The 26,554-nt window shown below is 38.6% G+C and overlaps 1 long non-coding RNA gene across 2 annotated transcripts; it reads left to right on the top strand.

Moving 5' to 3' along the window:
- Positions 1 to 111: 111 nt before the first annotated feature.
- On the top strand, positions 112 to 26,554 carry LOC114645968 (uncharacterized). 2 transcript variants are annotated; one of them, XR_003715238.2, is made up of 3 exons: positions 112 to 178; positions 25,976 to 26,030; positions 26,468 to 26,554. It is a non-coding gene; the product is annotated as an uncharacterized LOC114645968 (long non-coding RNA). The 2 variants fall into 2 exon arrangements; XR_007934111.1 differs by lacking the exon at positions 112 to 178 and adding an exon at positions 10,852 to 10,881.

Below are 26,554 nucleotides of genomic sequence, written 5' to 3'. Positions count from 1 at the left end.
TACACCACAAGCAGCAATCAATGGGGAAAGATGGCTGTCTTTCAGTTACGCGAGATTTCGTGTGCGATTCGACGTCATTTCCCAGCCAATGTGCTGCGCGAGCGAATGTTACCGTCGCGGCCTACAAGTGTGTGCCCACGGTCGGTGAAAGGATGCCCAAGCTCACCTTCGCCTTATGGTATGCTTAAATTAAGAGTGGTGATAGTTGTCTAAAAACATGTGTTGATCTTTACTATAAGTCGCAGTGTATGAGGTTCAAATGGATTTTCTGCTTGGTTCAATGCTATGCATGTGCAAAAATACAACTTTCCAATTTACACATTTATTTGAAGGAGACCAGGATTCGATATGGGGAAAACTGAAAATAATATTAAATGAGAAGTAATTTGTCTCCTAAACTAGTAGTACAAAATGAGATTGAATAGCTCGTGAGTGCAGATTTTTTTTCAGCCAGTTTGACATAATTATTTCATCTCAGATTGATCTACTTTTATGAAAACATTTTTAATTTTACCATAGGTATAAATGTTTGAGTTTTTTTTTTATCAATTAACTTACCTTTTTGTGTAGAGTTTGCCCCCTCAATCAAATAGTGTATCATTTTGTGTGGAGGATAATGAATGATGAACTGAGTAGACCATGGTAAATGTCACTTAAGGATTCAGATTTGAAAATGTGATTGCTCACTAGTAAATAATAACTTAAAAAAAAAAAAAAAAAAGCTGGAGAAGGGAAATGAAATCATAATAATGATACTTATAATGGTAACAATGTTAAAAACAGTCATAAATAAATGCTAATTATCCCCATTCAACATGCATAAATGCTTGCCACCTTTTCCAATAAAAATATATCACGCAAAATGTTTCATTTTGTGTGTGACACTAAATATACAAAGTAGGGTATAAGAGCTTCCTTAATTAAGGCAGGAGTCCAATTAAAAGGAAGAAGTGGTTGGGACAAAGCCGGCAACTACGACAGACCCCCAGGAATGAACCTGAGAAACACTGTCAAGTTCAAATCCCAGAGGGACGTGGAATCTGCAGTTTTTCATCCCAGACATTTTTTAAAGTAATAATCCAATTATTTCTGCTAATGGAACATGCTACTTTTGCTTTCATTTTAATAGACTAACTTTTTTTCAGATTCAGAAAACTTTTTTTTCTTCCTTAAAAATAATAAGATGCAAAGAGAGGTAGCAGATGACCGGTTAACTCTGGGGTCTCCGAGTCAGTTCATGGAGGTCCACCAATTTCACTCCAACTTCTTAATTAGAAGACAGTTCTTGCTGTTAAAAAATGCCTTTTAAGTCTATAGCCTGTTAATGTAATTTTCACCAATGTTGACTTTTTCTTTTCACTGGGAACCCAATCAAAATGCTTTGTTAACCAAAGTAGATCAATATTTTGCAGACATTGAAAAGCAGATATTGAATGCTGGAAACATAATAGCACATATGATTAGGTTAGCTCAGTGATTCTCGAACTGGTCCTGGGCACCCCTTGTGGCCGCAAGTATTTGTTCTTACCAACTAATATTTTTTTCAGTTATTTTCCAGTTTCTGTTTTAAGGTCAATGTAGAAATTACAAAATTAAGTTAATTTAGTTAACTAAAATTAATTTAGTTAATTTCTATTAGAATGTACCAAGCACTTATGCATGTTTAACATAAGAATAATTTCATATTTTTCAAATTTGTTCTTAACATCTTCATTATCATCATGATTGACATTTTGCTTTTTCAGGTGTTATGATTAGTTAATCCATTATGTACTAACAAGCACCTTAGCCTGGCTGACGCTGAATCATTTGCATCATTTCAACATTGATTATTTTCTCTGGGAGTCTGCTCTGCTAGATGTTCATTGTAATTATTAGGATACAAATAAGGGAGCAAACTACACAGAAAAAATAAATGGGAAAACAACAAAAAAGAGTGAAGCATTTTAAGCTTTAGCTGAAATAAAAATATCTGTGAATGTCTTTTAAATATCAAAAAACCACAGTGCTGTGTTTTTCTAAATGTAGAATAAGAGACAAGACTGAAAAGACCATCTTAAAAAATGAGATCAATCAGAGCTAAAATGATTAACTGATTGTGAATATGGTTGGGACAAAAACCAGCAGTCAGATGGGGCACCCTGAACTGAGTCTGATAATCGCTTAGCTACCTGGTTATCTGGTTCGCTTTGCATCTCATCATAGAAGGAATATTCACTCACAGTTCTGGAGGGATGCAGTGGATGCAGGTTTTCATTCTAATTAGTTTTCTAATTAGAAGATAGTCCTTGCTGATAATGAGACTTGGTATTTAACTATATTGTTTGTTAGTGATTCCATTAATCCAGGATAATGTTTAATTACATTGTAGAGCAGGGATCCTCACTGACAATCCTTGAGGGTCACAGTGGCTGCAAGTTGTCACCTTGACCAATTTCTTAATTAGAACCAATTTATTTGCTACTAACACAATATGTTTTTAGATATTTGGTAACTTGCTTGTTGTGTTTCAGAACCCTTATCTGCTTAAAACTAAAATAGGCAATTATGTTTAGATTTTGATTGTTTGCTGTTTTCTTAACCAGCCTTGGTTAAGAGCATAATGCAACTAACAAAGAAACCACCAACTTGCCAGCTATTTTCATTTAGAAATAAATAAGAAAGAAAAGTAAAGGTTCATGAAGTGCAAATCTGTTCTGGTCCAAAAAACATATGGATAATGTTCTCAGAAAAGAAAACTTTATAATGTAAATGACACTTTTTCTTGGATTAATGAAAATACTAACAAATAATATAGTTAAATACCAAGGGTCATTATTAGCAAGGACTGACTTCTAATTATGAAACCAGTTGGAGTGAAAACCTGCAGCTACTGTGGCCCACCAGGATTGTGTGTGAATTTCCCTACATTTTAGTTTGGCTGCTGGTTGAGGAAGAATACAACAATTAAGGGTTCCGTGTCTTAAAAAACAGTAAGTTAAAATTACAGCAATACAGTTTTGTTCCATTAGCAGCAGTAATTCGCTACTAATTAAGAAACTAAAACCTTTTAGACCCTGCAACCCACAAGTATCTAAGTCTGACACCCTGACACAGAACAATGTAGTTGTATATTCAATCAGTTTTATTTTACATAGAGCCATTCAAAACGTACACCATCATAATGGGTTTTCAAATATCAAACATTGATATTAAAAAAAACAGTAAATAAATGATTATTCATACACATTATAGTTATAGAACTAACGAATACATAAGTAAACCACAATAGAATGGTATGATGGAACAGATTAAAAGACACAAGTAATAGTGCAGTAGGATTAGGATTAATAATAATAATAATAATACATTTTATTTATATAGCGCCTTTCCCATGCTCAAGGCACTTACAGAATATAATAAAGAATGGCAGTGTATACAGTATAAAGCATTGTACAAACCAGATAAATAAATAAAGAAGATTAAGACAGTGAATTCTGGAAAAATAAAGACAACATAATTGATGGCATAGCACACACACACAGGTTACATTAGCATCTTGACAGAGAGGTAAACTGAGAGAAGGGTAATAAAGTCAAGTAGAGCTAAAAGCCCTCCTGAACAGATGAGTTTTGAGTTGTTTTTTTAAAAGAATTTGTGGAGTCAGCTGACCTGATTAATTTCGGTAGGTCATTCCAGAGTCTGGGCGCTATACAGCTGAAGGCCCTGTCACCCATGGAGTGTAGATTAGTGTGGGGTACAACAAGATTGCCAGAATCAGAGGACCTTAGTGGGCAGGCAGGCACATAGTGATGGAGAAGGTCACTGATGTAGTTTGGCGCGAGGTTATTTAAGGCTTTGTAGGTTATTAGTAGGATTTTATATTCAATCCTGTAAGACACGGGGAGCCAGTGAAGACAGAGCAGGATGGGTGTGATGTGCTCGCTGCTGCTGGTTCGAGTAAGGACTCTTGCAGCTAAGTTTTGAATAAGCTGGAGCTGTGATAGAAAATTAGAAGGGGCACCTGCCAGTAGGGAATTACAATAATCGATGCGGGATGTGATAAAAGCATGGACAAGTTTCTCAGCATTAGAGAAGGAGAGGAAGGAGCGAACACGGGATATGTTATGGAGGTGAAAGTAAGAAAGTTTCTTAATGTGATTTATGTGGGCGGAATAAGAGAGGGAGGAATCAAAAATGACACCAAGATTTTTTACAGTAGAGGCAGGTCTGATGAGATCACCGCCAAGATAGACTGGGAAGGAGGTCATTTTATTAAGTTGCATTTTAGTCCCAATTTGCAGGAGTTCAGTTTTATTGCAATTTAATTTTAAAGAGTTCTGCTCCATCCAGGTTTTAATTTCACTAAGGCAGGTTGTGAGCTGAGAAAGCTCTGATGAAGTTCCACTTTTAACATTGAAGTAGAGTTGAGTATCATCTGCATAAAAATGATAACCCAGTCCATAGCTACGAATAATATGGCCAAGGGGAAGCATGTAAATACAGAAGAGAAGAGGGCCAAGGACAGAGCCCTGAGGAACTCCTTGTGTGACCGGCGCTGAGCTGGATCTGCTGTTTGCCAAGACTAACAAACTCTTGCCTATCAGTCAGATAGGACTTGAACCACTGGAGGGCAGTGCCAGAGATACCCAGCATGTTCTCCATTCTGGACAGTAGGATGTCCTGTCTGACCGTGTCAAATGCTGCACTGAGGTTTAACAGAATTAATATGCTGGTTCGTCCAGAGTCTGCTGCCATAAGCAAATCATTGGTTACCCATAGCAGAGCAGTTTCACAGCTGTGCCGCACCCTGAAACCAGACTGAAACGGTTCCATCAAATTATTAGAGGTTAGGTAATTGGTGAGTTGGGAAGCTACAACACGCTCAAGAACTTTTGACAGGAAAGGTAAGTGGGAAATAGGCCAGAAATTGTTAAGATTGTCAGCATCCAGACCAGACTTTTTTAACATTGGGGTTACAGAAGCAATTTTAAAAGTGAGTGGCACAGAGCCAGTGTCAAGGGATGAGTTTATTATTGTTGTAACAGTCGGGATTATGGCATGAAGGCAGGATTTAAGTAGTGTGGTGGGGATGGGGTCCAGTACACAAGTAGTCGGCCTCATCTTACAAAGCAGGTTATTAACAAACGCAGATGTGACTGGTGAGAACTTAGAGAAGGAGCTGGATGGAGTGGGAAAACAGGGAGAGATATAAACAGATGATGTATTTATGTTAGTTGAATTATTTAGATCGTTAATTTTGTATAAGAATACAGTTACAGTTAAGCTGATTTAAATGTAAGCAAAAAGGCATGAACCTTAAATGAATGAGCTTCAGAAAATAGGAGCAACAAAGCCAAATGATCATTCAAGTATACTTGAAAAATGTGTCTGGAACTGTGAGAAGTTACAGAAAATTGTGAGAAGAACAGAGGACAGTCAGTTGGTTAAATAGAAGTAACTATAAAGGGCAGTGTGGGGGTTTGGAAATTTACATTTTTATAAGTCAGAAGTAGTTTTTGGACATAATCTGATACCATTCACATAGTCTGGTGCCATTCTCATAGCCATTATGGTTAGACCAGATGAGAGTAGATGTGCTTATTACATTCTGAGCATTTCAGAACTCAGACAAAAGAATTTTGATCTTATTCTAGTCTACTAAAATTCTGGGACATATCTATGCATAAGGACGAAGGTGCAAATCTTTAAAGTCTTGGTGTTTCCTATCTTGCTATATGGTTGTGAGACATGGATGCTGTCCATTGACCTGGGTACAGGCTGGTTTGACTCTGTGTCGAATGAGCGGTTGCTGATGAAGTCCCGAAAGAGGCACATTACCTGCATTGTGAGGGATCGTCAGTTACAACGCTGTGGCCATGTGGCTCAATTCCCCAAGATTGTTCTGGCTTGCAGGATCCCCATTGTTGAGGACCTGAGTGGTGGACCAGGCCAAGGGGACGCCCATGTAACACCTGGCTGAGGCAGATAGATGGTCATTTCCTGAGGGTGGGACTGGACCACATAACTGCCACGGGGGTTGCCAACCAGGACCCCAAGCTGTTTTCTCATGTGGTGGGTGTGGCAGCGTGCTGTACCAGTGCATGGTCCCCAGCCTGACCTGACCTGACATAAGGCCATTAAATAGTGACAAGCAGTAACCCAGTCAAGAGGTGATGAAGATCTGGGTGACCAAATGTCATTTACATACCGGGATTGTCACATATATTAGCTACCTTTTCAGTGTCCTAATGTATTCTTAAAGAAATTGTTGTAAAATATTTTAGACATGATTAATAGCTCATTCAAAAAATGAATGTTGACATTTCTCTCTGCACTTTAGCTGTACAATCATATCAGTTCAAAACTGACACAAGAGCTGACCAATCCAGATGTCCTATGATTATCAAGACTACCCTATTAACATGAGGTGAAACATATAGGTGTCCATTCTAATACTGGCATTATAGTATAGAATATAAAAATATTATTACATGTTTAAGTCCATTATATGCCATCTAACTGAGCACCACCAACCCTGACTGAAGGCATGACATTATTTTTATCAGACTCTAGGATTCTCCCATAATCTTTATATATAATCTTTATTTGGATCTTGATCTTTGTTTGTCCGTGAATTCCACGCATGCATAGACCACCTTCCAGTTTAGTACGTTGTTGTTACTCACGGATGTCAACAATGTGCCGGAATAACGAAAGGGGTGGTGGACAGTGTTACGCTGGTTAGCTCCTGAGGCCTGGTTAGAGAATGAGATTGCCGAAGATATAAGGTACGTGCCTACGTAACATATGAATGAAAGAAAGACCATAGGTAAAATGAATGACAACGTAACAGCACGTTCCAGAAATTATTATTGTTACGTTGTAGCCGGCGAGTGCTGCGCGTCTCACAGTTGTACCCTGGCTTGCTCACATGTCAGTGAAGTGATCCCTATTTATGCTTGAAAGAGCCTGGATACCTATGTGTTCCCCTTTTATAACCATTGCTCAGTGTATATTGCCTTACTCTTTGGATTGCCACAAAGCAACCTGCGAGATTGGAGAAAGGTTGAGAAGAGATTGTGAGAGGAAACAACAGCGTCGTGAAAACGAGACGGACTGTGAACGGAGAGAAGCAGAAATGTTCCTACACCACCACATAATTACTCTTCGGACAGTGATTCCGAGTAGGCCGTTCCTATTGAATCAATGTCCAAGGGTTTTGTTTTGTAATTTTGTTTCCCTTATAAAAAATCATAAGGCTGTGCGATGAAGGGTCCAGTTCACGACTGGCAGTCACGTTTAAACAGGGAGCCCTTCACAGACAACTTTAACACGCGCAACGTAGTTGGACACACATGGCTAGTGTTAAAAATATATCAAAGATGTGGTTTTCAAAACAGAGCATTTGGTTTTGGAGTATAGCAGTGCCTTGTGGTTTTCAGTCTAACCAATTAATTAATCAGATGACAATTTCTTTCTGTATCAAATTCATATTTTAATTGAAATTGTAGTTCTTGTGTTGTTCTTAGATTAAATGAAATACAGAAATTCTCAATCTGAATTTGTGCTACATTATGACAGTCTCTGAAGAACTTTTCTAAGAAAAATGGATGAATCAACAAATGAAATTAAGTTTTCTTTTTGAGAGTTAGGCAAAATTGAAGTCTGGGACAAATACGTAGTCTGACAAACTGGCAACTTAACAGAAACAGAAGACAAAAATTAGAGTCAAAAAAGAAAGCAAACATCTGAAGATAAACTAATGAAAAGGATCTTTTCTTAACTCCCTTTGCGTTAGACGCAAGCGTTACTTGGACTGCAAAAACAAGCTAAAAGCGTTAGTCCTGAGTGTTACTCGGCAACTGTACAGATGTATCTTGCATAAGCGTAGAGAATCACTTAGGCTGTAAAAGTGCCATCAGTTTTGCCGTTCTTTGGAGAAATTATGTCTGAGTGTAGGTTTTCACTAATTTGAAATATCTGCACTTTACCAACAATGAAGACTTTGATGAGAATACCCGTCCAGTACCCAAAATGAAGAAAATTTGAGACATATACCAGGCCATTGTAGCAAAATTTCAGAGTATTTACATTCCGAACCGTGATGTCAGCATCGATGAAATTCTTGTGGCTTATAAAGGAATACTGTCATGGATACAGTAGATTGCATCAAAAGAGCAAGATTTAGCATAAAATTTTACAAGCTTTGTAAATATTAAACGGGATACATTTGGAATTCGGTTCTGTACACAGAGAAAGGGACAATGTTTGTTGAAATACAATCAGTACAGCGTTGCTACATCATCGGTGCGGACTTTGATAGATTCTCTGCTGGATCAAGGTCACTGTGTAACCATAGACAATTTTTATACTTTGCCAGAGTTATTTGACATTTTGCTGCAAAGAAAGACTGACACATATGGGACAGAGCATCCCAACTGTCATGGCATGCCTGGAGTCTTTGGCAGAGCTAAATTACAGCGAGGTGCGCTAATAGCTTGGCAGAAGAGTAAAGTGCTTGTCCTGAAATGGAAAGACAAGAAAGATGTTTGTCATTTTGGCATTGTACATAATGCAGATACAGCCACTGTGCAGGCAAAAAGGCAACAAGCTGTTTAGGAAGACTTGTGCTGTGGTTAGCTACAAAAGCACGATGAATGGTGTAGACTGTGTGGATTGAGAATTGACTTTTTATCCTGTTATGCGGAAGCAACAAAAGAAATACTACAAAAAGATATTCTGTCATCTGGTAAAACAGTGGATTTGGAATGGATTTGTCTTATACAAACAAAAAGCTGGCAAACTGTATCTCATGTAAACTTTACATGCCAGCTTGTAGAACAAATTATTGCTGCATATCCACCGTCCACACTACCGCTAAAGAGACACGATCAACCCACAACATCGTGGGTCAATCCAGAACTTCTTATTGGTAGACATTTTATTGATTATATAACTCCAACGGAAAAAAAAAAACAGAATCCAACTCGTGCCTATGCAGTGTGGTGTTCAAAAACTGATAAATCTGGAAAGAAAATCCAAAAAGAAACAGGCTATTATTGTCCCGACTGTGACGCTGGATTGTGTCTTTCACTGTGCTTTAAGATTTAACACGCAAAGGACTAATTTTGAGATTAAATACTGTTTTGGCAACATTAGTATTATTTATTATTACTGTACTGTTATTATAATTTTTGTTTTCATTCATTTTATATTATTATTTTTATTCATTATTACTATTATTGTTTGTGTCATTACTTTTGAGATTTAATAAAGACGTAATTTTTTGTGCCAAGAAAAATCCAACACTTTTACATGTTTTTCTGGCATAAAATGCAGCACTAAGAAGGTTTAATAGGAAACGTGTGATAACATCACATGGCATGGTAAGTGATTATAATAATAATAATAATAATTCTGTACATTTATATAGCGCTTTTCTTAATACTCTGAGCACTCTCCACATGAACCCATAATTGCATGATCATAACTGGCATGACAACTGTTGCCATTAAAAAAGACACCAAATGGCAAAGATACTCCGCAAAATTACAGCAAAATGACATAACCATAATAATGATAAATGATAAACATAAAAATATTCAGATAATAATAAGCGAGACATGTCCCGAACACCAAAAAATAAATAAATAATGGGAACAAAGACAAAGTGAGGACATGTCATTCTGGAATTTGGCAAAGATTTGTTTGCTACATTCCCTTGAGAGAGGGAGAGAGAGAGAGAGAGAGAAGAGGTAAAAGGCAAAGAGCTTTTTTGGTACATAACAAGTGTGCAAGCCATAGCACTACATACAGTAGGCAAGGAGTAGCACTGGTTCAAGAAGGTACCCTGGAACAGAAGTGTTCTTATTGAATCTGCAGTGTTTTGTGACCTCCATGTCTTTTTCTCTCCCTTGCATGTTATATTTTTTTCACTTTAATACTGTAATTTGAGACTTATTAATGTTATTACTAAGAATGAAAATATGGTGGAAGGGCATTGGGATTCCCTGTAAAGCCAGTTTTCATTTAAGGAATTTAAAGCATTATGTGACCAAATGGTAGATGGAGTGTCATTGTGAACTCTTAAAATACCATTTCCAAAGTTAATTTAATTCAAAAATCCACAAAAGAACAAATGAACTTTGTCCTCTTCCTACCATTTTAGGTTTGACGGTCATGACCTCCGGAGGCAGGATCTGTGCAGGTGGGAATGGCCGGTCCTAACCTCCAATGCAGTCCTGTTTTGGGAATAGAGACACTCAGGACAAAATATCTAATTTAATTTAATGTGAAGATATAGTTTAAACTAAAAGACTTTTGAAACAAGCAATATAACTTTTTTTTAAATAACCATTGTTTTTCATGATGGATGTTAATTTTATTTGTGTAGCAATAATTGATAGAGAAAGATGGAACAAATGTCATTATTAATGTGTTAGGAACTTTGCATTAGGATTAGATTAGATTAGATTCAACTTTATTGTCATTTGTGAAAGAATGAGTCTTAACACACTGGAAAGGTTTGGGGCAGCCACCTGTATATTGTCCCTGGCTGCAAAAGGTTTAAAGAAAACAAGTTGTTGTCAGGTTGAGTTCCAGGATTGAACTGATCTGGTTTGGGAAGATGGAGGTTTTATATGCCGTGAACCAGAAGTGACGTCAGCCTGGGCGCCGGAACCAGAAGTGACGTCAGTCTGGGCATCGGAACTGGAAGTGATGTTAGTCTGGGCATCGGAACAGGAAGTGACATTAGTCTAGGCAACGGAACCGGAAGTGACATTGAATCAGGCAGGTATAGGTTTAGAGCTCCCCTCCACCCCCTGGCCTGGCAGGTATTTACCTCCACTTGGTCCACTCAGCTCGCTTCTAGTCGCACGTGTGTGACACATTGTACAGGTACAGTGAAATGCAGTTTAGTATCTAACCAGAAAGTGCAGATAGTAGACTAAGGTACAATAGACAGTGGGTGCAAATAGCACATTAAAGTGCATTAAAATGTAAGGTGCAATAAGGCAGCATACAAATGTGGAAATATATCAATATGATATTTGAATTTACAGATAGTAGTATATAAAGGAAAGAGTATATAGATGTGAATATTGATCAGTAGTACAGATGCATAGTATGAATAAGTATAGATATATGAAATACTTTTAGGTACAGAAGGGATATATGTAAACAGTTGAAAATGCATAGAGTACAGTCAGAATTATTGATAATACAGTTTGTCGATATGCTCTCAACAGTGTAGCGGTAAAAGTTCAACAAAATCTGAGGAGACAGACAGGCTAGCCTCCACAGTAAAGTCATTGTTGCGCTTTTTTAACCAGACTGGAATTGTTTATTGTCTAAGAAAGGTCCTTGGAGATGTGGACGCCCAGGAATTTGAAGCTGGAAATACACTCCACCTCAGTCCCATTTGTATGGATGGGAGCGTGTCTGCTGCCTTTAGTTTTACAGTAATCCACAGTGAGCTCTTTAGTTTTATTGGTGTTGAGGGTGAGGCTATTGTCAGCACACCATGTTGCCAGTTGCTGACCCTCCTCTCTGTAGACTGACTCGTCATTGTCACTGATCAGTCCTATTACCGTAGTGTCGTCTCCAAACTCTATGATGGAGTTGGAGTCATATAAAGGGACGCAGTCATGGGTGAAGAGGGAACAGAGGAGTGGGCTGAGTACACAGCTGTATGGAATGCCGGTATTCAGGATCAGGGTAGAGGATGTCTGGTTGCTTAGCCTGACAGACTGGGGTCTGTTGGTTAGAAAGTCTAATGTCCAATTATAAAGAGAGGTGCTGATGTAGAGGTTGCTGAGTTTAGCTACCAGATTGGAGGGGATGATGGTGTTAAATGTGGAGCTAAAATCAACATCCTGACATAGGAGTTGTTGTTAACCAGGTGTGTCAGGGTAGAGTGAAGAGCAGAGGATATGGCATCATCCGGTTGACTTATTGGGACAATAAGCAAAAACAGGTATGGATGTAGTGTGGGAGGTAGACTGAATTTGAGGTGGACCAGAACCAGTCTCTCAAACATTTGGTGATGATAGGGTGAGTGCAACAGGGAGATTGTCATTCAGGTTTCAGGCAACGGGACAATCGATGTGGACTTAAGGCATGCAGGGAGAATACCCTGGGCCAAAGACAGATTGATGAAGTTACTGAAGTCCTCAGACAGTTGCCCAGCAGAAGCTTACGCATGCACACAGGTATGCCATCAGTTCCAGCAGCCGTGCGTGCATTCACTTTGCTCAGTTCAGATTTTACCACGGAGATAGTAAGTCTGCGGGGTTGGTCACCTTGGGGAGGGGTGGTTTTGGTTACAAGTGTTTTATTGTCCTGATGAAAAACTTTCCTGTACTCTGTGATGGTCTAGATGCTTTGCCACATATGTCTGGAGTCAGGGTTTTTGAAGTGATCCTAAATTTGTTGCTTGTATTTCTGTTTGGCTCTCCTGATGCCCTTTTTCACATTGGCCCTGGATGTGCTGTAGCTCTCAGCGCACCAGATCTGAAAGCGGGGTTTCTAGTTTGAGAAGGTCTTAATCTTTTTGTGTGTTATGATTTCATCAATGCTAGTATTGATATAATCTAGGACAGAAGCGGTGTACCTTTCAAAGTCTGCTTCCAATTCCCGAGTGGCATTGGTGGCAAACAAGCTTCAGAGTCTGCCTTTTCAGGCCAGACTTTTCATTGTCTTCAAAGAAGGTCTCATGTATCTGATAAGTGGTGTGTATTTAGGGAGGAGGAGCAGGGAGGAGTGAAGTGGTGGAGCAGAAAAGCCCTGTAAGCTTCAGCAATGTTTGTATATACGTGGTCTACAATTCTGTTTCCTAGGGTGGGGCAGGAGACATTTTGATGAAATTTGGGGAAAACAGTTTTAAAGTTGCAATGATTGAAATCGGCCGCAGTAATGAAAGGCCCATCTGGATGTGCCATTTGTTACCTGCTAAAAGTAGCATGCAGTTGTTTCATTGCAAGCTTAGCATTGGCATCTGATGGTGATCAGCAGAGTAATGACTTTCCGTTACAACAGTGGCTGCACACCAAACATTGTTTGCATAAATGCATAGACCTCCACCTTTGATCTTACCGGTATTCTCTATTGTTCTGTCGGCTCTGAAGACTGTGCGACCCTCTGGCTCAATAGTGATGTCCAGGGTACAGTCATTTAACCATGTTTCTGTGAAAATCATGATGTTGCAGTCCATAATACGTGAGTGTGAGGTGATCCAGAGTCATTGTTCGCCTAGCTTGTTCTCTAGAGATTGAACATTGGCAAGAAAAATGCTTGGCAGACGTAGATGGTGGGGGGTTTGCTGAAGACTCACCCGAATATCTCCACGCTTTCTTCTCCTCCATTTACGATCTCGACGCTGCCGCTGGGCTCTTCCCGTCGGTAGAGCTGATTCACTAGCCCACAGTGTCCTGGCTGTCTCCGGAGAAATTTGAACATTGTCCAATGCTGCAAAGGGAGCCAATATTCAAAAGTTTCTTGTCGGCTATACGACATATTCACACAGCTGTATCAGGGAAAAATAAATGAAAATAGTAATCAGTAAACAGTACTAATTCACAAAATCTGGGAAGTCACAGGGAGTCGCGATGCACAAGCACCACCACCATGGCCATAGTAGATACATCATTAAGATACAAATTGTATGATATTGGGTGGTAAGATTACAGTAAGTGTACTAAAATTAGATACAACATTTTGCAGGGTGGGCGGCATGGTGGCGCAGTGGGTAGCACTGCTGCCTCACAGTTAGGAGACCCGGGTTCGGTTCCCGGGTCCTCCCTGCGTGGAGTTTGCATGTTCTCCCCGCGTCTGCGTGGGTTTCCTCCAGGTGCTCCGGTTTCCTCCCATAGTCCAAAGACATGCAGGTTAGGTGCATTGGCAATCCTAAATTGTGCTTGGTGTGTGTGTGTATGTGTGTGCGTGTGCCCTGCGGTGGGCTGGCACCCTGCCCAGCGTTTGTTTCCTACCTTGCGCCCTGTGTTGGCTGGGATTGGCTCCAGCAGACCCCCGTGACCCTGTAGTTAGGATATAGCGGGTTGGATATGGATGGATGGATTTTGCAGGGTATAGTACAAGCTCCTTTAAAATTAGTAGAACAAGGTATAAGAAAAAAAGTTTGTGGGATAGCCGTTACAGTATTTTTAGGAAATGTAATACTTAGGGCCATATAAACAAAAAGAGTTGGTGGCAATACAGGAGAAATAACTATTATGGCTTGTTGTACCTAAGTAATGTAGGTGATAGCAAGACAAAGTAATTATTTAGCACCACAGAGATGGAGTGTCTTATGCGTTGAGCGGTCAGTGTACAGTTTGTGAAATTGGAAAGTCCAGATATAAACCAAGAATCACAGCTGGTGGCAAAAATTTTAACATCAATAAGAAGCTTGGAACAACCCTTGCAATTTAAATGTGACCTTGACATGAGTCAGTGGCTTGCATTGAGAGTAGTGCTGACATCTTCTGAAGGGAGGACTGACACCTACTTTCAGCAAGATAACTGTTTGCTTTATGCAGCAAAGGCGATAAATAATTTAAGACCACAGCTGGATGTAAATAGGAACAACTTCATGGATAAAAGCAGAGTGGTTGTGTAAGGAACTCTTATCTCTGATTCTTATTGTACACATCATTGGGAACATAAACTAGAGAGATATGATATTTGAAGTTTTTTTAAGTAAATACTTCTGCTGTCTGTATTGTCACCAATTATACTATTAAATAGTCTGATCATAGATGAAATGCAGTGCTGGGTACATTTTATGAAGTAACATAGCTTTAGATAAGAAGGAAATCAAATATTATTAACAATGTTTTATCATCGTACTTAAAACTTATGAGGTTATAGAACATAAATCTTGAGATTTATAGAAGAAAGCGTGTAATGCCAACATACTCAGATGAAGAAAAAGGACTTTGATACATGTTATTGTTTTACTATGCTTTTCTATGTTCACTGTCATTTACTTATGTGATTATTTTAGGTATTAATGAGTTGCACTGATTTTGGTTTTCTCCAAATCCCTCTGGCCAGGGATCTTTACTTCTTTCTAGTTTCTAAGGGGGGACATATTTGGCCTTTGATACACAAATGATTTATACAAATTAGAAATAGAGTTAAAGTAGGAAGGTTTGCAGGCTGTCTCCGAGGTGCTGATGAGGCAACTGACTGACGCTCACACTTGCGTGTGCATTTGCAATCAGCCAGGCACCCCATCCATCCCTGGAGCAAAGCACATTCGTGTACTCACATGCGCCTGATTAGTGCCTGCACCTCACGGAGTCGTATTTATTTAAAAACTTGCCCGACCCCACAGACCACTCACCACAGATGTATGTAAATTCCCTTAAGCTGAAGTCTGCAATGTGCACTTTATTCATGTCTGAATTGTTTGATTTGTAATTTTAAACTGTGGAGTGGGACATGGTGGATAAATCAAGGAAAAATATGTCTTTGTCCCAAACATTATGGACGGCACTGTTTGTGTATATATGTTGCATTTTATGTATGCTGTTTTTTTGAGTGCGCCTTCTGTTGGTATAATACTACATTATTGTCACTATCCATGATAATAAACATGAACTTTAAGAACATTTAGCTCTGACTGCTTGAAGCTCTCAAAATAAAAATCGCATCATTTACGAGCTGTAGGAAAGTATACTACTATGGATAAAATGTTGTTGTAGTGGAGACAGGCAATGGTGTGAAGAGCACTGCCGGACTTCTATTAACACTAGAATCCCAGAAGACTATGAAAAAAGTCATAATCCCAGCCCCCTTAAATTCCGTCGCACTTCTTCATCAGCGTCTTTGTTTTGCAAATGTGTCAATCAGCACTGGTAGCAGGCAGTCTGCTATCCTTTCCCCCACCGACGCAGCTGAAGTTCTCCCAGCTTAAGTCTGTTTATCTGGGTGTGAGGTAGGTCTGGAATTGTATAGGGTAAATAATATATTGTTTGGAACACATGCATTTCATGTGTGTCTACAATGATCTCGGTAAATGTAGGATGACAGGAAATGTGAGGCAAGAAATGTTGAACACATAACTAAAACAGAAACTTTTTGCATGTTATAGTACTAATGACAAAATATTGACATGAAGTGTATAATGTGTGAAGACTGAAGTCCAAATATCAAATTAACACTGTCACAAAAAGTACAAGTATAACAAAACAAGTGTACTTTTATTCAGGAATATAACCGAAGAATAAGAAATTGGGTTAGGGGACGATGCTGACACGTCCGCTTGGCTGGTTTCAGAGGTAAGAATTGCTGTCTCATAATCAAGTGAATGCTGCCGTTTCTGTCTGCTGCTGCTCGATGATGCTCTGTTTGTGTATTTTTCTATTTCTTTTTTACAAATTTTTTGCCTTTTGCATCGGATCTTCCTTCACATTTGCATTAGATTAAAAACTGATAACATCCATTCGTATCCCTTGCCTCGGCCTTAACACGAGCCCTCGTAGAACTGTTCTCCGCTGGCTGCAATCTGTGTGGGTAAGTTGAAATCTCATTGATTCTCTGTTCAAGTAACTAGCTTTGATGAATAGGTGGTAGAAACTAAACTGCCCCTTGCCATTTGCTGATTACTTGTGGAAATCCCAGTGGTGACAGTCTACTGGCTAATGTCTTATTTTAATTGGGCCGAGTCGGTACACAAGGGGTACATTGCTTTGCTTCCAATCTGAAATTTGCTTGGGTGATTTCTGGAAATTTGCTATGATAAACCTCATTTGGTTGTCATAGATTATTATGTCTACTTTGTTATCCATCATCTATATGCTACACCGATCACTCTCCCACTTGGGCAGAGGCAGTTTTGCTGTAAGAATTATGTTTCTAGACTTCTCTAGCACCTTCAACACCATCTAACCTCTGCTCCTTAGGGACAAGCTGACAGAGATGGGAGTAGATTGATACCTAGTGGCATGGATAGTGGACTATCTTACAAACAGACCTCAGTATATGCATCTTGGGAACTGCAGGTCTGACATTGTGGTCAGCAACACAGGAGCACCGCAGGGGACTGTACTTTCTCTGGTCCTGTTCAGCCTATATACATCGGACTTCCAATACAACTCAGAGTCCTGCCACGCGCAAAAGTTCGCTGATGACACTGCTATCGTGGGCTGCACCAGGAGTGGGCAGGAGGAGAAGTATAGGAACCTCATCAAGGACTTTGTTAAATGGTGCGACTCAAACCACCTACACCGGAACACCAGCAAAACCAAGGAGCTGGTGGTGGATTTTAGGAGGCCCAGGCCCTATGTGCAGAGGGTACAGACCTATAAATACCTGGGAGTGCAGCTGGATGATAAATTGGACTGGACTGACAATACTGATTCTCTGTGCAAGAGAGGACAGAGCCGGCTATACTTCCTTAGAAGACTGGTGTCCTTCAACATCTGCAATAAGATGCTGCAGATGTTCTATCAGACGGTTGTGGCGAGTGCCCTCTTCTATGCAGTGGTGTGTTGGGGAGGCAGCATAAAGAAGAGGGATGCCTCACGCCTGGACAAACTGGTGAGGGAGGCAGGCTCTATTGTAGGCATGGAGCTGGACAGTTTGACATCCATGGCAGAGTGACGGGCGCTCAGCAGGCTCCTATCAATTATGGAGAATCCACTGCATCCACTAAACAGTGTCATCTCCAGACAGAGGAGCAGCTTCAGCGACAGACTGCTGTCACTGTCCTGCTCCACTGACAGACTGAGGAGATTGTTCCCCCCCCAAATTATGTGACTCTTCAATTCCACCCGGGGGGGGTAAACGTTAACATTATTCAAAGTTGTTGTCTGTTTTTGCCTACATTTTTATTACTCTTTAATATTGTTTTTTTGTATCAGTATGTTCCTGCTGGAGTATGTGAATTTCCCCTTGGGATTAATAAAGTATCTATCTATCTATCTATCTATCTATCTATCTATCTATCTATCTATCTATCTATCTATCTATCTATCTATCTATCTATCTATCTATCTATCTATCTATCTATCTATCTATCTATCTATCTATCTAATGCAGTCACATCTACAAAACTAAAATACTCACTAGATGAATTGTATCGACTTTGAACAAACTATGAATTGCCTGCTGATCTCCTGCTACACCGCAACATTCTCCGATGACCAAAGTAGATTCACTGGGGGTCTCTTCTTCATTTTTGTCTCAGCAGGTGTAACAGCTGATCTGTTCCTTCACTTTGTTCTGAAGGACGGTCTTGTCCACGTATTTTTGAGTGACGTGTTGATAATAACGTGCTGATTCCTCTGGTAAAATCGCCAGAATATGTGTCCATAAGCACTTTGAAGTTTGGATTATTTAATACCCAATCTATCGCTAACAAAGCTCTGCTAATTGGTGATTTTATTATAAACACTAAGATGGACTGTTTATGTCTTACGGAGACTTAGTAGCAACTGCTTCCTCCAGGGTTTGTCTGCATCTCTAAATCCCTCTTTTATGTGGCTTTTATATAAGTAACATATACATTTTTTTCATATAAAGACCATCAGAAAACATAATCACAAACAACTTTGCACGATACCTTGGCAAGCTCTGTAGACCCTGGTGTTTCATTGAAAGATATGTGTGTGGCAGATTCACTGACGGGATCATGCCCAACCTCTTGCTGCATCCAAAAAATACTATCTTTTGCCTTTTCGCATGGTGCAGCTACGTTGTTCTTATGTGTGACTGGACGTTTCTTGCAGGGAAGGCTTCTGTTCTCTTTCTCCGATGTAGAACCCTCATCCTCATCTGAGTTCTATTATACCACATCTTTATTTGAAAACTAACAATGTCAGGTTGGGGGAAGAGTGAATGTGACTGAGAGAATAAAACTGAATAATAAAAAAAATAAACGCTAACCTTTACAAGTACCATAAATTTACACTGGCTGTTACATCAAATGTATGTTTTTATTCTATAATAGTAACAGTAAGAGCAGCTCACTACTGAAAACAGTAAATACAAGAAGGACCCAAAATCAAACCCGCAACCTCTTGATTATGAGACAGCAGTTCTTACCTCTGCACCAGCTAAGCACATGTGTCAGCATTGTCCCCTAACCCAATTTCTTTTACCTCAGTTATATTCTTGAATAAAAGTGCACTTGTTTTGTTATACTTGTACCTTTTATGAAAGTGTTTATTTGATATTTGTCTTCACGCATTGTACACTTCATGTCAACATTTTGTCATTAGTACTATAACATGCAAAAAGTTTCTGTTTTAGTTATGTGTTCAACATTTCTTGCCTCACATTTCCTGTCATCCTACATCTACCCTGATCGTTGTAGACGCTGAACACACAATTAATGCATGTATTCCAAACAATTATTTACCCTATACAAGTCCAGGCATACCTCACACCAAGATAAACAGACTTGAGTTGGGTGATCTTTTTTTTTTTTTTTTTTTTTTAATATTTTTATTTTATTAAAAAGGGAGAAGTGAATATCTATGTAAATAAGAGATGGAGAAGGGAGTTAAATGCAATAATAGTTATTTCTCTTATTCTAAAATAATATTGATTAAATCCTGCCATGTTTTGAAAAAATGTTGTACAGATCCTCTAACTGAAAATTTGATTTTTTCCAATTTCAAATAATATAAAACATCGGTTTCCCACTGACTTATAAGAGGAGAATTAAGATTCTTCCAATTTAACAAAATAAGTCTGCGTGCCAAAAGTGTAGTGAATGCAATCACAGTTTGCTTGTCCTTCTCTACATCAAGTCCATCTGGAAGAACACCGAACACAGCTGTTAATGGGTTAGGAGGGATTGTGATACCAAGGCTGTCTGAGAGGCACTTAAAAATTTTTGTCCAAAATGATGTTAGTTTAGTGCAGGCCCAGAACATGTGACCCAGTGAGGCAGGGGCTTGGTTGCAGCGTTCGCAGGTTGGATCCTGCCCTGGAAACATTTTGGACAGTTTTAAGCGAGACAGATGGGCTCGATATATAATTTTTAGTTGAATAATTCTATGCTTTGTGCATATAGAACTCGAGTGAATTCTCTGCTTTGCTACCTTCCACTCCTTTTCTGATATATTGATTAAGAGATCTTCTTCCCAATGTCCTCTTGGATCTTTGAAAGGTAGGGACTCTAATAAGATTTTATATATTGCGGAAATAGTGTTTGTTTCCTCGAAATTGAGCAGTATTTTTCCCAGCATTGTGGAGGGTGCAAGGTGGGGGAAATCGGGCAATTTCTGTTTAACAAAATTTCTAATTTGAAGATAGTAAAAGAAATGTGTAGCTGGGAGGTTGAATTTTGAACGTAATTGTTCAAAAGATGTAAATATGTTGTCTATATAAAGATCTCTGAGCATTTTAATCCCAAAACTTTTCCAGGTATTAAAAACTGGATATACTTGCGAAGGTTGAAAGAGGTGGTTCTCTTGCAGAGGTGCCACTGATAAAAGATTTTCCATCTTAAAATGCTTCCTAATTTGGTTCCATATTCTGAGTGAGTAAAGCACAATTGGGTTATTAGTATATTTGCGATAACTTTCATTTATTGGAGAGCAGAGCAGGGAGTATAAAGAAGTACTACAGGATTTTACTTCTATTGCGGACCAAGCCTGTGTATGTTCATTTATTTGTGTCCAGGTTTTTATGGCTTGTATGTTTGCTGCCCAGTAATAAAACTGAAAATTAGGTAAAGCCATGCCACCTTCTGCCTGAGGTCTTTGTAGGGTCGCTCTTCGGATACGTGGGTGTTTTGAGTTCCAAATGAATGAGGTTATTATTGAATCTAACTGTTTAAAAAATGATTTATTGATATATATTGAAATATTTTGAAATAAAAAGAGAAGTTTAGGAAGGATATTCATCTTAACAATGTTAATTCTTCCGGCTAGAGTGAGATGAAGGGTTGACCATCTATGCAAGTCTTGCTTAATTTTTTCCATACAGACGCCAAAATTTTGTTGATAAAGAGCTTTATGTTTACTTGTGATATTTACCCCTAGGTATTTAAACTGATCTGCTATGGTAAAAGGTAGGGTGTCTAATCTAATATTATATGCTTGTGAATTCACTGGAAAGAGTATACTTTTATTCAGATTAATTCTAAGACCAGATATCTTTTGAAATTCTGTTAGTGCTGTTAAAACAGCGGGGACAGTGTTTTCTGGGTCTGATATATATAAGACCATATCATCTGCATATAGAGAAATTTTCTGTTCCAGTCCTTCTCTGACAATCCCCTTTATCTGATAAGAATTTCGGCAGTGAACCGCCAGTGGTTCAATAGCGATTGAAAGCAACAGTGGCGACAAGGGACATCCTTGTCTGGTACCACGTTCTAGTTTAAAGTAGTCTGAGCAAATGTTATTAATACAAACTGAAGCTTCTGGATTGGTATACAGTAGTTTGATCCAAGCACAAATATTCGGGCCAAACCCAAATTTCTCCAATGCAGTGAAAAGGTAATTCCATTCAATCATGTCAAATGCCTTTTCTGCGTCTAATGATAGTAATATCTCTGGGGTGTTTGATTTTGCTGGTGAATATATAACGTTAAACAAGCGTCGGAGATTTGAAGATAGGTGTCAGCCTTTAATAAATCCAGTTTGATCTTGTGATATTACCGAGGGCAGCACTTTCTCCATCCTTCTAGCTAGGATTTTTGAGAGTATCTTAACATCATTATTCAGGAGTGAAATTGGTCTATATGATGCACATTGTAACAAGTCCTTATTTTGTTTAGGAAAGACGGTGATTAATGCTTGTCGAAATGTTTGAGGTAGAATTTGGTTGTCTCTAGCTTCTGTAAATGTTGCCAATAAGAGTGGAGCTAGCTGAGTGGAGAATTTCTTATAAAATTCTACGGGAATGGGTGATCTTTTTGTCCGACTTGAGCTGCATCGGTGGGGAATGGGATAGCAGGCTGCTTGTTGCCAGTGCTGATCAAAACATTTACAGAACAAAGATGCTGATGAGGAGGTGCAAAGGAATTTAAGGTGGCTTGGGATTACAACATTTTTCGTAGGCTTCATGGATTCTAGTGTTAAATGGCACAATCTCACTAAAATATTTTTTTATTCTCAGAAAATTTCACAAATATGCTGTTTTACAGAATTTGTGAAATCTCAAATGCTGATCGGTACATGGGAACATTCTTGTCTTTAAAAATGTATTGTATTCTACAAGTTTTTAAGGCATTCTTTTTCCCTTTCACCTCGGGCGGCATGGCGGCGCAATGGGTAGCGCTGCTGCCTCGCAGTTAGGAGACCCGGGTTCACTTCCCGGGTCCTCCCTGCGTGGAGTTTGCATGTTCTCTCCGTGTCTGTGTGGGTTTCCTCTGGGCGCTCCAGTTTCCTCCCACAGTCCAAAGACATGCAGGTTAGGTGGATTGACGATTCTAAATTGGCCTTAGTGTGTGCTTGGTGTGTGGATGTGTTTGTGTGTGTCCTGCAGTGGGTTGGCACCCTGCCTAGGATTGGTTCCTGCCTTGTGCCCTGTGTTGGCTGGGATTGGCTCCAGCAGACCCCCGTGACCCTGTGTTCGGATTCAGCGGGTTGGAAAATGGATGGATGGATGGATGGATTAGTACCCTCTGGACTCCATTTTCAAATGCAAACACAGACTCTATATTTCTATAATCCAATTTGATTTGGGAAATTAGTGTACACCTTGAATTTGAAAAAATAACTGCGAAAAATTCCAAACATGTTCTTTAGCATCATAAGCCAGATTTGTGAGTAAAAACATTGTATGTACTGTATATGAATAGTTTAAGTAAACATCCCACTTTAAATAAATACATTGTTAAGTGTGTTCTTTAATATACAAAAAATAAGATTATTACATATGAATAGATATTGGATAGTAATATGCAATGCTCACAGGGTAGTGCCAACTGGAAATTTTTTCCCATGCCAACTTGGTTCTTAAAAAAAACGATGCTGTTGACTGTCCCTGCTTTTTCTCTAAATGGCTAGGCACTGATTATGTCTTTGTGGTCTAATGAGCATAATGGCTGTCAACTGCCTAAACAGAGCATTTTTTTTGAACAGATACAAACAGTAAAGTATTGGTTGTTAATTGGAAATACCTTAATAAAAAGAGTAAGTCTTATAGTTAAGATAAAGATATTGCTCTTAATAAAGTTTGTTTCAAGGTCATTTTGACATTTTATAAGGGTTTGGGCATCAGGGAATCTCCTTGTTTGGTTATTCTCTCTAAGCATTTGTTAATTATTTGCTATCGTTATGTGTCTGATTTACTACAACCCTATTTTGTTTACACACTGGCACTGTCATTTGAGTAGTTGGTGCTAGGATGCAGGTTTTGGTTGCTAGGCCACGCCCCCATCACATGACCTTATCAATACACCACTTTATAGCCAGACATCCAGTGACATTTTATTGTTCCAGTGCATTTCCTTCTTCTAGTTATTTTCGCTCTTAGAATTATAGAAAGCCTTTTTTGACTATGAATTTTGGCAAGCATTTTTGGTATTGGTGTCTGATTCTCATGATCTTTTCATTTTGACTTTTGCCGTGTTCAAGGTCATGGTACATATTCTTATCTATTTTGGCTTGTTTCATTTTGTAGTGGGAAGTCTTGGGTTAAAAAAGAAGTTGGGCTTTGATTATGCCGCAACCCATCTGCACTGTTAGCTATTCTGCCTGGCATTTTTTATTTTATTTCTGGCTTTTTTTCCACCATGGCAGTACATTTACCATATGACAAGAGTTTGCTGTGAAGTGGATTGGTATTCTATCTAGGGTTAATTCTTCCTTGTCCCATTACAGATGCAATAAACTTCAGCCCACCCCATAACCCTGAATTGGACTAAGCAGGTTTGAGAATTTACATTATGAGATTCTAGTTTACCTTGCTGAGTAATAGCTCACTGCATAATTGAAGTTTAGTAACTAAGCAAGAAAGCAACAGAAAAAAGATGTGGTATAAATGATTAAGAGACAAAAGGACATAACATTGTGCTGTAGTATTGCTTAGCCCCAAGGCATGTGACCACTTCCAGTTATCCACTGCACACCAAACTAAAGTGCCATTAGTAAATACTGTACTTTGATATATTTTTTTTTTTTTTTGAAAGATGGTTTTGCAGAGTGGCCTTGTGTATATGGAAATGGCTAGTACATGGACACTTTTGAAATCAGTATTTGCATTAAACATGTCCTTATACATTTTAAAGAATTAGCGGAAATTGGAAGCTGTTTGCCTAGGTTGCTGAAGAACATAATTACTGCTAGAATTGTAAATAATGACAAAAATATGTTTTGTAGGTTATTTGCAGGTTATTTCCACAACTGCTAGAAATGCATGTATATTTATAGTAGCAGAACAGTCCCATGTTAGTGGTAGAGTTAGGTACATTTCAATGACATCCAATGTTTTTTTGTGCTCTACTCTACACCTCTCTTGTCATATACCATTTTTGGTGGTATAAGAACACTTTGATGTATTGTATTAAGGTATTGAGTGTGTGTGTGTGTGTTACTTCTGAGCAAACCTCACAGGTGGCGCAGTGGTAGTGCTGCTGCTTTGCAGTAAGGAGACTGTGGAAGATTGTGGGTTCGCTTCCCGGTTCCTCCCTGTGTGGATAGCGCTTTGAGTACTGAGAAAAGCGCTATATAAATGTAATGAATTATTATTATTATTATTTATTAAACCCATAGAATCTTTGTTTGACTCTGGATAACCAAAGCTAATGTTTACAAGGCAGATGAAAGGCCACTGCACAAAACACAGTATCTCACTTCTAGCATGTTCTTGAAATTGTATATCATTCTTTAATAGCTAGTAGCTCCACCTTTTTTCATAATCGCTGTCGGCTTTGCAGCCGTGGCAACCTTTTGTAAACTGAACCTTTAGTACTGTATTAACATGAATCAGCATACAAAACAGTGGTTTAACATCTTAATTCAAACAGGCTGATGTTATGCATCTTTGCAAGGTGAAACTGACGTAAGTCATATCAGCATAACAAAAATGATCATAACAGCCATTTAATCTGAGTTATCAGATTGCTGATTGCATTACTCAGTCAATGCTAGTATTATTGGAAGAATTATTTTTTAAAGTCATTTGTTTAATTTTTTCTATGGAAATACTGGAATTTTGTATGGAAATATTGGAATTCTTTCTGAAATTTGTTCTCTTGGTAACATAATATGAAATGATTTTTCATCCATCCGTTTTCAGAATGAAATAAATATAACGGCAAACAACAATTTTACCATCTACCACCTAATAGAGAGTAATAAGAACAAGGAGTAAAGTAACATGCAGCAGTGTGAAAACATTTGCAATATGTAGTGTAACAAGTTTGATTCTTTTTTCATGATGTGCCCATTACCACTTGTAAAAGTCACATAGCATTTAGTAGCATGCTCCGCTTGTACACTGTCTCTGGTTAAGGAAATATAACTTAATTCTCACCACCAATTATTCCAATGCAGTTTTGTTACAGACCGTGTTTATTCCCTGGCTTATGTTTCCTTTCCTTTTTTGTGTCTTCTTGTTTATTTTAATGTATTATTTTTCATATGTCTATTGTATTGTAGCACAGTGGTTGCACTGCTGCATGGAGCTTTATGTCTGTTCTCCTTGTGTCTATGTGGGTTTCCTCCAGTTTTTCCAATTTCCTCCTATAGTCCAAAGACATGCAGGTTAGGTGAACTGGTGATGCTAAATTGGCCCTGATCTCTGCGTTTGCCTTGCAATGGACTGCTGCCCTTGCAGGTGTTGTTCCTGCTTTGGAGTCTATGATAGACATGTCATTTGTAATTATGTATTTTTGTTAATATTGTTCAGTTTATTTATTATTTAGTATCTATTTATTGTGCTTCAATGTCCTAATTACAGGGTTAAAGCAGATGACAATATAATTGTCAGTTTTTATGTCATGCATGTATGTGTAGAGTTATGACATTTCCACCCTGAACAGATGAGGCACTGTCATTGACTGCTTGTTGTTTTTTACCTGCAGTTCTGGGGCTTATTATCGAGAGGACCAATGACACAGTTCTGCTTCCTCCAAGTAGGTCAGTCCCTTTCGACATAATAATAATAATAATAATAATAATAATAATAATAATAATAATGATAATAATAATAATCTCCTTGTTCTTCCTGAAATATATGAATATATGCTTGATCTACATTTTCTTTTGACAAGACAACAGCATCATATGCCTGATTACCCACAACGTAGGGACAGCTTACAGAGAACAGGTGTACCACCTGAGTCAATGGTGTCAGATGAACAATATAATTTTTAATGTCAGCAAATCAAGGAGATGACCATAGACTTGAGTAAGCAGAAGCCAAACCACACCACCATCTACATCAGAACAGATGCTGATGAGAGTGCGAATAGCTTTGAATTTATCGGAATGGCCATAATTGACGAACGTAAGAAGTGAAAGCAACACATTTCATTATTTGTCAAAAAGGCTCACCAGTGCATCTTCTTCCTCAGATATCTGTGGACACCTCACATTCCTCCATCTTTTTTCATGAAATTCTACAAGTGCACAGTTGAGTTAATCCTCACCGGGTACATCAA

The sequence above is a fragment of the Erpetoichthys calabaricus genome, chromosome 2 (genome assembly GCF_900747795.2).
Source record: "Erpetoichthys calabaricus chromosome 2, fErpCal1.3, whole genome shotgun sequence".
NCBI lineage: Eukaryota > Metazoa > Chordata > Cladistia > Polypteriformes > Polypteridae > Erpetoichthys > Erpetoichthys calabaricus.
Note: the sequence above shows the minus strand (reverse complement) of the source record. Positions and strands in the feature narration are given on the sequence as shown.